General features: G+C 39.8%; 1 protein-coding gene across 7 annotated transcripts in view; it reads right to left on the minus strand.

Moving 5' to 3' along the window:
- foxp1b (forkhead box P1b) overlaps window positions 1-12486 on the minus strand; it is a 492035-nt gene that overhangs the window by 367586 nt on the left and 111963 nt on the right. The window lies entirely within an intron of this gene.

The raw sequence follows: 12486 nt of genomic DNA on the forward strand, positions 1-12486 counted from the left end.
TAAATGCAGAGTAGATTTTTTTTCCCACTGGAGGAAGTGGGAAAAAAGGCACAAGGTGGATGGATGAAGTTAGAATACAGATCAGACATTTTCTCGCTTAATAGCAGAACAGGCTTGAGGGGTTGAATGGCCTACACTTGCTCCTTTGCATCTCTGAATACATTAGCTTGTGGCCAGCTAAGATAATTTAACCTGGGAAAAATTATAGTCATTATAAAATGATCAATTTTAAAAAGTGAGGCACTGACAGAAATGAAAAATAAATTTCAGCATTAGCATTTGTTTGACTCATTCAGTTGACCATCTAGAGTTTCAGTAAACTGCATATAATGAAGTACTTAAACAACTTAAAATTTATGTGCAAGGTGCATCTTCGTGCATTTTACTGTGCCCACTAATTTAAAAAAGTTTTTGCTATACTACAACTTAAGATTTTAACAAAATCACATGTAAAATAAAAACAAGAGCAATGTCATTTTTTCCTTACTCTCTGTCACGCAACTACTGATATTAGACTGCTACCAGAGAGACAAGCAGTGATTGCCCTTTTCTTCCGTTTAGTATCATCTTTGTGGTTTTCCTACACATTATCTTAGAGCATGACGGTCCCCATAATCAGAGTTTCCATGGAGAGTCTGTTGGGTTTAGGATCAATATACTGCACATGGTAATCATATGCTACTTTTTCATCCAACAAATTTAAAAATCCATGTCATGATCTACATTAATGTTTGGTTTCTTTGTTGTTACAGAATATATAATACTTACAAAAATAGATACAAAACTTTTGCCACTGCAAAATCATTATTTTATTTGTCAATTGCAAAGGCATATGGAAGAAATAAAACCTAATTTGGAATAAAAACCATCAAGGTCGATCTTTTAGAGATTCTTGATAAAACTACTTACAAAAATTCCCATTAAATCTTGGCACTTTTTTTGCACTAATGCTTTAATTTCGGATGCAGAAATCGGGATAAGATCATCAAACACCATATAATTCTTAATTTTTATTAGATTTTTATGATCTAAAATGTAAATCATAATGCAAACTTTTTCTTAACTTCTTCAGATAATAACTTCAGTTGATACTGATCTTTAGTTTATATTTTGGCCTTTTGAGAGGGGTCTGAATAAAAAGTGATAGGCCAACTACAAAGTTGTTTTCTATTTTATCACATTCCCACTCAAGTGAATGTGGAAACATTTTGCTATGTTTAGTTCTTTTTAAGCATGTTGATCTCTCCTGATATGATCAAAACTGAAACATGTCTTCTTTGTGTGCTGAAACAGGAAAGAACGTGCTGCTAGTGCAGGATTTAATGATAAATTTCATACCTAATGAATGCTGCTTACATGCTGGTTAGCACAAAGGAAGTGATTTTTGTTTCTCAGAATGTTTGAAATTGAGTCATGGATTTCATTTCTGCCTGAAACCTTTAATTGGGTTTTACATTTTGGTGTTGGTTTTTTGACCAAGGTGTAACCAGTGATACTCAGCTTCAAAATACAGCACTCTGGTGTAACCATTAAGATTACAGTTCCTAAAAAAGAGAACAAACATTTTCTGTTGCTAGAAATTGACTGTTCAAGTGAAAACAACTGAAGAGAGAACACCCAGTAAAAGGTGAACCAATTGTAATGTTGTGTAAATAAGACAAATGAGGTCTGCATGAAGCTCATAATCGACTGAATAAATCTTTCCATTTTACAGGGTGTCTGTCTTGCCTCATTATAGCACTCCTCTTCATTACAGTTTATGTCTAACCCTCTTTAACAGGCTTGGGCCCTCTGAGTATACCAAAGGATAAAATGTGATGTCTCTCCTTTTCTTTCAATTACCTGACAGAGTCACTTCTGAAATGAAAACTGCTGCATCCCTTGATAGAGACTGTGAATATAATCATGCTTCTTGTGACAACAAGTGAGGTACCTCACAGACTAGCCCCTTGAGGAGGCTTTTTTCAGTTTTTGCCAGAACGGCTGTGCCTACTGCGTTAAGGAATGGTACAGCAGCAGGTTCCAAAGACGTGCATATGCACTCAAGGGAAAGAATGGATTTATGTAGTATCAGAAACACAGTGTACAGGACACAATTGTACATTTATTATTTATCACTTTATAGTCCCCAGCTGAGAAGACAAGAGTCCCTTGACAATGAGTGTTCTCTTCAGACAGCATTAGGTAGGCCAGATACCACTGCAACACTGACAGTAAATAAGCATCAGCTGCAGTGAATATTTTAGACAAAAGTTGTCATTTGTGCTTTACCAAGTCTTATCCCTCTCTATAAGAGGCGGTTCAGAAAAAAGAAAGGCTAATGGGACAGTTAACAGTTCAAAGTGCAGCTTTTTCTACCCAGAAATGTCAAATGTTTTGATTGTATATGTGGATATAGCAGATGTATTCAATACAGGGGCTTTCCTTGCCCTTGGGCAGTGACAATATGTCCATTCTACTGTATGCAATTACAGAATCAATAAAACATCCCTTTGAAAGTCACTGGACTAGTGCCGACATGCAGGCAGTAGTCATACTGACATTTCAATGCTACTGTTATTACCAGCATCAAATATTTTGTAACAAATATCAAAATATAGTTACACCCCTAGATCAAACCACAAAACCATGTTTATTCACTGAAAGAACATAGAATGTAGTAAACAACCTGCTCAAGATGTATTCAGTGAAACCAGTTTTTTGACAGGCCTCATTTTATGATTTCAGTTTTCAACTGCTGATTTTGGCAAGTAAAATTAACGTTCTAAAACAGAACTTAAAAGTCAATGCCAATTAAAACGGATTTTAAGCTCTATTCTGTCAGTCTGCTCCATGCCAGAAATCGGCAGGGAGGCGGGGACTAGCATTTAAATGACAGTTTAAATATCATTTAAATGCTATTAGTAGGCCTGGGACTGAAGTCTCTGAGACTGCTAGCCTCTCCCACCCTGCCAGAGTGTTTCACTCCAGTGGGGATTACGCTAACTCCCCATTTTTGAGCAGCTAACGACCTAACATCGCTAGAGTGAAGGGGGGGCAATTGGGACAACCAGGGGGTCAGGTGGCAGGGTGGTGGTGCTTTCTGAGCATGGGTACTCTGGCATTGCCAGCCTGTGCCCCCTGCACTGCCCATCAGGCATTGGGGAGTGCCCAGGGCATATGAGGTGGGTCCTGATGGGGGCATGACATAGGGACAATCGGTGGGGGTGCAGGTCCCGCTGCCACTCTGCCATTGGAATTAATCAAATAAGGAGGGAGGCCCATGATCAGGGCAGTCCTGGATGGGATGGGAAGGCCGGGGCTGGCCCGGGAATGGTCAGGACCCATGACTGGGGCCGTTGCGGGGGGCAGGTTCGGACAGGCAGTGTTGTGGAGTTGCAGGGCTGGTCAGCGATTGAGCTAGCCAGTAAATGGGAGGCTGACAGTGCAGGGCCACTGCACATGCACAGAGGTTTGCTGGTTTCAGCCTCCTGGGCGGGAATAGGCCCTGCCCGCTGATTTATAATGCTTTTCTTGCTGGTGGCCTCTGCAGTGCACAGTGTGGGAAATTCCAGTCTGAACTCCCACTGAAATAAAAACAGCGTGAATTACTCCAGTTTTCACACAAGTTCAATACTTCAGATTTTTTTGGGAGAATTCCAGCCATTATCTCTTCACGTGCAGCTATTACTATGCTACAGTGGACATACCTTACGTAGGTGTCTAAAGACTGAATACTTGCATGTTGTTTCACCAGTAGATTCTCAATACTGCCTTCATCTCAAATCTATATGAGCACTTTCAACCAAGAATCAATGAACAGCCAGAATCTTGATCAGTCTAATTTTTCTCCTCTCCTTAACCCATGGTCCTGAGAGTAGCATATGCATCCCCAACTTACATCAGCTACCTTAGCACAGGGTGAAAATCAAATATGACATTTCCTGGTGTACATATAGCTTATCAGCAGATTAGCATTTACTACTTACCAACATTCCCTTTAAAATGTAGTTGTTGTGGATAGTCCCTTTAATTTTTTTTTAAACGGACCATCAACAACAACTACACTTTAATTGTAAACAAATTACTGATGACAGAACAAGGCCTGTGCACCATCATTCGGGCCGCAATGTGGCTATCTGGCAACACACCCACCTGGCCTCATGTTGACATTGTTATGGCAGCACATTTACTTCTCAAACAGTATGGCTCACTAACATTAGTAAACAAAATACATCGTTCAAAATCTTAAATAAAAAAATTGCAAGATGTCAGGAAACTAGTACCATGGAAAAGGTGGAGGACACTGCACATATGAAGTACAACTGAATCTATAATACACATTTTTATAAATATAATTTGATGCCATGAATGGGAAGAGAGGAATATTCTTCTCAAGCCATGTGCTACCTACAGCAGTTAGATCAGGCATTCCCGAACTCCAGAACACATACCCCAGATTGTGTAATGGTGGCTTCCTCTTTAAAATATCCTCCCTTTGCTTTTTGCCTTCCTCAGAATTCCTGTATTTTGCATGCAATCTATTTGTTGTTTTTCCTTCATTCACTGTGCATGATTTCTCAATAAGAGGAAGCCATTTTCTCAATCTTAGGGGAAGGATCCAAAGATCTGGGACTTATGAAAGACATGAGTAAAATTGGTGTGGCATCATCATTGGTCTCAGGCTGGTTACTGAAATAACCCAAGCTCACTGGAAGGTTCCAGGGGACTCAGTGTTAGTTATGTGAGCCACATGCACATCTCCAGACAGTAAGAACCAGTGAGTTATTATAACATGTATCTGACAGCAGGCCTGTTAGGATCATGGGGGTGGGGATGGTTGGGGGTGGTTTTTGTTGGGGCTTTTTTCATTGGTTGCACAGGTAGCACCTGGCACTATATCTGCATTAATGATGAATATTGATAAATAATGAATGACAGATAGTGTTAAGAACATACCAAGTATCAGTGATGAGAAGTGAAGTGATGAAATTTGCCTTGCTATTAGCAGTACACTTGCTGAAAATCAGTGAGGCAACAAATACTGTCTCCAAACGTGAATCTCAGTTAGCAAAGTGAAACCTTGACACCATGTACAAAACAAAATCACATAAATATGACAAAACCTACATTGAAATGGGATTTATTTGGACTGCAGCCATGGAATGCCCTCAGTTGCAGTGTCTGTAATATGGTGAAGCCCTGTTGCATAACAGCTTGAAACCATCTCTACTACACAGACACCTGGAACCAAAAATAAATAACAAGAACAAACTACCAGAATTTTTCAAGTGGACACGAGAACAATATAATAAAAACAAAATGCTGCAGACGCTTGAGATCAGGAATAAAAACAGAAAATGCTGGAAAAACTCAACAGGTATGGCAGCATATATGGAATCAGAAACAGAGTCCAATATGACTCTTCTTCAGAACCAAAAGAACTCAAGTCAAAAGGAATTACAAGCTGCAACATGATAAGCAACATGCTTGTAGAGAAGGTCATAACATTAATTCAGTCATTGCTATTACCAAATGACACTGATTTAATGAAATGTCAATGCCTAAAAATCAAATAGTGAACCATATCATTACCAGCATTCCCTGTCATTTTTTTTCAGTGTGCCCAAATGAGCTTCTCAAATGTTTTGCAATGTTGGACACACAGATAGTTTAGATGAGCTGATTTGTGTTGGCCTTCATGGGGACTTTTGAGTTCTGACCATACAGCTTAGAAAGAACGTTGGTAGCCAGTACTTCGTTCTACAGCCAGACAAATCCATGGACAAGGCAGGGATAGTTCGCTTTCTGGTCTTCACAAGGCACATTTACAAAGGTGCATTGCAAGAAGATGTTTTATTCTGTCTACACAAAAAACAACTGAAAAAATTATCCCATTGCTTGATCAGTTCATGAATCAACATGCTATTCTCTGGTATAATGCATTGATGTCTGCACCAATGCAGTGAAATCAATGACTGGTAGGTGCAGTGACACTCATCAGAGCAGCTGCCCCAAAAATGATGTGGCTGCACTGCAGTACACATAGAGAAGCACATGCCTGGCAACCAACCGGTAGGCACTCCTGAGTAATGCTATGAATATGATAAGCTTTTAAAAAGCCTAACCATAAATTCCACACTGTTTTCTGCTCTATTTAATGGATGTGTAGCAAGCACACTGATATAATGCTCCACACAGAGGTTTGATCACTGTCACATTGCAAGGTCTTAGCGTGTTTCTTTGAAATTCATTCTGAGGTCAAATTTCTCTTTACGGACAACCCATTCCCACTGCATGACATGGTCTGGTTCTCAGCTTAAAACTTGTCGGGCATTTTTTATGCCCAAATGAGCTACATCTAGGGCTTCAAGGACTGTATGCCTTCAATGTCCAGGACAAAACCAACTTAATGGTTAAAAAAGTTGCAATTTGGGGTTTGCTTTGTGGAGGAAACGGAAATTTTCCCAAACATGCATGAATTCCTGAGAAGACAGTTGCAGGACAGTGTTAAAGATGGCAGCAAGTAATGTGGAAATAATGTGTTTACTTTCCGTCAATGTGAAATGCAAATGGCTGAGTCTGCTGCAACTTCACAGACTTTTCCTGCCGTCAGATGTGTCAATAAAAGATCAACAGAACCTCCTCGCCATCCCAACAGATGGCAGGACTGAGGTTACTAAACTCAATTTAGGATCAAATTCCAACAAAAAGTAATCATCTGTGTTTTGAGTCCAAACGCGAACAGGTTTTCTGTGAATTGTCAGAGAGGCTGTCAAGGTTTTGCTACCGTTGTTACAACTTATCTGCATGAAAGAGGATCTTCATCATTCACTGGAACGAAATCAAGTATTATCAGTGCTTTTGTGTAAAAAGCAACTTAGAACTCAAACTATCACCTATCACTTCAAACATTATGTGCCTTTACTTGAACAAACAAGTTCACCTGTCACTTTAGTGGCAAGCAATCTGATTAAGACATTGTTCAGAGTTGCATTTATGTGTATTATTTGTATATCTTGCGCAAAGCTTAGGGAATAAAGGAATTCAAATATGCTGGTAGAGATATACCTGCAGTTGGTAGGTGTGGAAGGGTTACAGGAACCACTGAGTTCAATCATGGACAGGCCAACATCCATCAGTGAAATAATTCCTAATTCCTACATCAATGATACTTTTCAGTGTGAACTCTGAAGGGTAGATATTATGGCTGTGCACCAGAAGCACATATCAGGAGCTCAGATACGAGCTCAGTGGGTTCCATAGGATTTTAGATTCGTTCCTATTCATGGATGGATGATCCTGCTGGGCCCAATGATCTCCACACCCAAGTTCTGATTATCACATGGATGGCATATAGGATACACTGAGATTTCAAATCTATCCTTATATGTAACCAACTGAGACAAGTCATGGACAGCATCTTAAACTTTTAAAAGATGTACTTCTAACTACCTGTGACTCCTCAAATAGTTCAGTGAGTTTATCCAATAGATACCTCAGCTCCACAGACCAGGAAGGTCCCAGGTTAAATCATAGAAAAGCTACAGTGCAGAAGGAAGCCATCTGGTCTTTCATGTCTGCACTGACTCAGCATCTTATCCAAGCCCATCACCCCCACCCTGCCCACTCTATCCCCAGTACCCCAGGCATTTCCCATGGCTAATCCATCTAACCTACACATCTTGGGACACCGAAGGGCAATTTATCATGGCCAATCCAACTAACCTGCACATCCTTGGACTTTGGGAGGAAACCAGAGCACCCGGAGTAAACCCACGCAGACACGTGAACTCCACGTGGTTTGTATTGAGGAAGCTGAATTCAGCCAAGACAGGGGGAGAAGTGGCAAACTTGGCTTCAAAGTTCTTGGCTAAAACTGCAAATAGTAGGCAGAAGTCTTGCTTATGTTGAGTTAGCTACACACGTGCAATCAAAAAACACGTCATGACTCACTACCAAAATGATGAGCAGTTGAGCAATGTGCTGCTGCATTGTGGAACCATATACCAGGAAAGGGTCAACATCAAGAGCAGAAAGAAGAGAAGGTTGATGATTTTAAAAATAAACTTCAGGAGATGGGTAGTATTATAATCAATGTTAACAATGATAACAATAACTCTTGAGTTCATAGCTGTGCATTTTATTGCAAATACTAGTGTTTAAATTGTATTAGTATTAGACGTCAAAGCATAGGCTCAGCAGGAGACTGTAATGGGATTGATTTAAAGTTCAATCTTCCACCCAATAGTAAATATTTAAGACAGTCAAGAAACTGACAAAGCTTGACTAGGATCAGAAGAGCAAAAACACAGAAAAGTCCTAAAATTACAGAAATGAATGATTGTACTAAGTGGTCCGAAATAGTGTTTTCAAAACATATAAAATACATAAAGGAGACATCGCAGTAAAACATTTCTCTAGGTATTTTGCAATTCCAGAATTAAAATTACATTACTACAAGGAAAAGTATGGCTCCATGGAAACAGAGTTCATTCTTTTAAAAAAAAGGAAGTTAAAAAGGTTAAAAAGAACCATATGTGAAAATACTTTTCTAAAAAAAGTAATAATTTTTCACATTGACAAAGTTCAATTTTTATCAAGTAATGTGGCATAATATCACAGTTAAAACAGAAGGCATTTTCCTTCTAAGTAAGATGCAGCCTACAGTTTTTCTAGGTTTACTGCACTGTCAGTGACTACAGTCTAAGGGCCCCACAAACAGACCTTAGAACAAGCCCAAGCCAAATAAGATTATATTTGCTTTCAGAGAAGTACTGAATCCATGTATTTGGTTTACAACTATGAATAGTTTTGTTTTAAAATAGAACTATTAATGGTGCTACCATGATATCTGAAGCTTCTCTGGGAGGCAAGAGAGGCGATTGCAGAGCCTCTGGCTCTGATCTTCAGGTCGTCGTTGGTCACAGGTATAGTGCCAGAGGATTGGAGGATAGCGAATGTTGTCCCATTGTTTAAGAAGGGGAACAGAGACTTCCCCGGGAATTATAGACCGGTGAGTCTTACTTCTGTTGTGGGCAAAGTTTTAGAAAAAATTATTAGGGATAGGATTTATAGTTATTTAGAGAGTAATGTATTGATTGGAGATAGTCAGCACGGTTTTGTGAAGGGTAGGTCGTGCCTTACTAACCTTATTGAGTTTTTTGAGAAAGTGACCAAAGAGTTGGATGGGGGTAAGGCAGTTGACGTGGTATATATGGACTTTAGTAAGGCGTTTGATAAGGTTCACCATGGAAGGCTTCTGCAGAAAATGCAGATGTATGGAATTGGGGGTGATTTAGTTAATTGGATCAGGAATTGGCTAGCAGATAGGAGACAGAGGGTGGTGGTTGATGGAAAGTATTCGTCATGGAGTTCGGTTACAAGTGGTGTGCCTCAGGGATCTGTTTTGGGGCCACTGCTGTTTGTAATTTTTATAAATGATCTGGATGAGGGTATAGTTGGGTGGATCAGTAAATTTGCTGATGACACCAAAGTCGGAGGAGTGGTAGATAGTGAAGAGGGGTGTCATAGTTTACAGAGAGACTTGGACAAGTTGCAGTGCTGGGCCGAGAGGTGGCAGATGGAGTTTAATGCGGAAAAGTGTGAGGTAATTCACTTTGGCAGGAATAACAGATGTGTAGAGTATAGGGCTAACGGTAGGACTCTGAATAGTGTTGATGAACAGAGGGATCTAGGTGTATGTGTACATAGATCCCTGAAAGTTGGGAATCAAGTCGATAAGGTTGTTAGGAAGGCATACGGTGTCTTGGCGTTTATTGGTAGGGGGATTGAATTTAGGAGCCGCAAAGTCATGTTGCAACTGTACAAAACTCTGGTGCGTCCGCACTTGGAGTATTGTGTGCAGTTCTGGTCACCACATTATAGGAAGGATGTGGAGACATTGGAGAGGGTGCAGAGGAGGTTTACCAGGATGTTGCCTGGTATGGAGGGAAGGTCCTATGAGGAGAGACTGAGGGATTTGGGGTTGTTTTTGTTAGAAAGAAGGCGGCTAAGAGGGGACCTTATTGAAACATATAAGATGATTAGAGGTTTAGATAGGGTGGACAGTGACAGCCTTTTTCCTCGGATGGAGAAAGCTAGCACGAGGGGGCATAGCTTTAAATTAAGGGGTGGTAGATATAGGACGGATGTCAGAGGTAGGTTCTTTACCCAGAGGGTGGTGAGGGATTGGAATGCCCTGCCTGCTGCAGTTGTAGATGCGCCTAGTTTGGGGGCATTTAAGAGATCCGTGGATAGGTTTATGGATGGAAAGGGATTGGTTTAGGTTAGAGGGTCATTGCTTTTTTAATTGGTCGACGCAACATCGTGGGCCGAAAGGCCTGTTCTGCGCTGTAATGTTCTATGTTCTATGTACCCAATTTGAATTTAAAATGTTCCGCAATATTAATAGCTAGCAGCAAATTTAAGCTGTTCACTTCCCACTTTCTAAGCCCAAACATTATCTTTGGTACATTTCGTTTCTGAATCTAAAGCTGCCTTGATCCTGGGTTTCCAGCCCTGTGAAGGAACTCCCTATGATGTTGCACTACAAGTGTATTCCAAGCAGAAGAATGTTACACAATACTTTCTCCCAAAAGACTCTGGCCTCAGTAATCAGGTTGCTTTTAAAAAAAAATGATCAAACCAGGGGGTGGGGACTGCACATCCTGCGTGAAACCGCATCCTGCACAGCATCACCACGATTCACTGTAAATAAATACTCTTGTAGCAGAGCTTCCGTCAACTGTCACTGCATTGACTGTAATCACCTTCAAGTCCAAACAGGAAAGTACAGAAAAGCAAGTGAGATGGCAGATACGGGGTTTAATTTGCTTTTCACTGCAGTTTTCATTGGTGGTGTGTTTCCGATTCTCCTAGCTGCCAGCTGCCTGGAATCACTCCTGGACATGGGTCCTTCCTGTTAACCTTCATAATTTCTCTGTCATAACAGTATTATTATGGGTGAGCCCAGCACAGTGTGCTCCTGTCCAAATGTGGACTCACCCCGTTATTGTTCTCAGCCGCCAAAAAAATCTGCTGAATGTTTTAACATAAGAAACTCTCTGTGAGCAAAACTTTTATAATACTGCAAACATTAGCTCTCCACTGACACTCTAGACCTGTTCAATTCTGCAATTCAATCAAAACACAATCTGAAAATCCTCTTGTCATCCAGCTCTGCATTCATATGCTCAAGCGTTGTCTAAAGATAACTGCATACAATCTTTCCCCCGAGCAATGCTTATATTGTTTTATTACAGCTCAATGAGTGTAGTTAAAATTGCATGCAGCTGCTGACTACTGCGGTCTATCTATGTTACGCATGGACACAAGTATTGCCCACCGGGCTTAAAAAATCATTCAGTTACTGGCCTGACAAAAGATTATGTACAGCTCCTTGGAAGGAAGAACATCTTGTATACTACAGCAGGAGCGGGTGATGTTAATGGATCAGCTCCTTTATAAAGGGATTGTGAAAGTCCTATCAAATGTCACTTGAGAAAGCTAAATGTTAAACATGTGGCCACCCCACATAAATGCTAAAATAAACCCTAAGACCTATGCAGAGTCTAAGGCAGCTTTAACAGCAGACGATGAGGTATATTAAGATTCAGAAAAAGTCTTTGTCAGAATCTGCTTTCAGATTCAAATAATATGAAGTTTAAAATGGAAAAGCAGACTCAGAATGTATTTTTATCTGGTAAATATAGGAGATAGATTTACTTTTGTGAAGTGATTATACAAATGTACAGCGAATAGGGGCACTGACACATTTATACGATAAACACAAAAGCTGTTCCCCACCGCCCCCCCGCACAATCTACCCCTCCAGAAATGTATGTTTATGCTCAAATGCACAAGCAAAATTAATATTCTTCTGTTATTCCACTTCCTGAAAATAATGTACTTGTAACTAATGATCTTAAATACAGGCAATGCAAAACATGCCTAAACAAGTGCAATAACAAAATAGGTGGGTATGATTTCACTTGTTTTTTTTTCATTTGTTTCACGAATTAGCTATGATATGCTGTCATATTCAATTTCAGGCCAACTCTGCAAGCTCGACAATATAAAATATAAAGAAACATAGTTAAATTTACTCAAGACTTCTTGACAAAAGAAAACAAAACGTTATCAGTGGATTTTACTGATAAATTGCCAATTTCCAATTGTCAATTGCTTGCTCACCCAAATATTAATTAGCTTAAATTGAAAAACACCTCAAATGTTTTCAAAATATCTGCATCATTTGGAAGGAAACATTGTAAGTATTCCTTGATTTGAATTTCATCTGAGAATGAAAAGAGGATTCTACAGTTTTAACTGCACACAATATAACAGACACAATAATATTTTCCATGTGTGAAAGCTTTCATTATAGCAGGATTCCAATTATACAGTATATCGGTAATGTTCTGCATGCTGTGTCGCACCAGTGTACTATGCCACCTATTCTATCAGCATTCACATTCTGCTGTTAAACTCAACCCAGTTAAGAAC

The sequence above is a fragment of the Carcharhinus amblyrhynchos genome, chromosome 3 (assembly GCF_965287045.1).
Source record: "Carcharhinus amblyrhynchos chromosome 3, sCarAmb.v2.hapA, whole genome shotgun sequence".
NCBI lineage: Eukaryota > Metazoa > Chordata > Chondrichthyes > Carcharhiniformes > Carcharhinidae > Carcharhinus > Carcharhinus amblyrhynchos.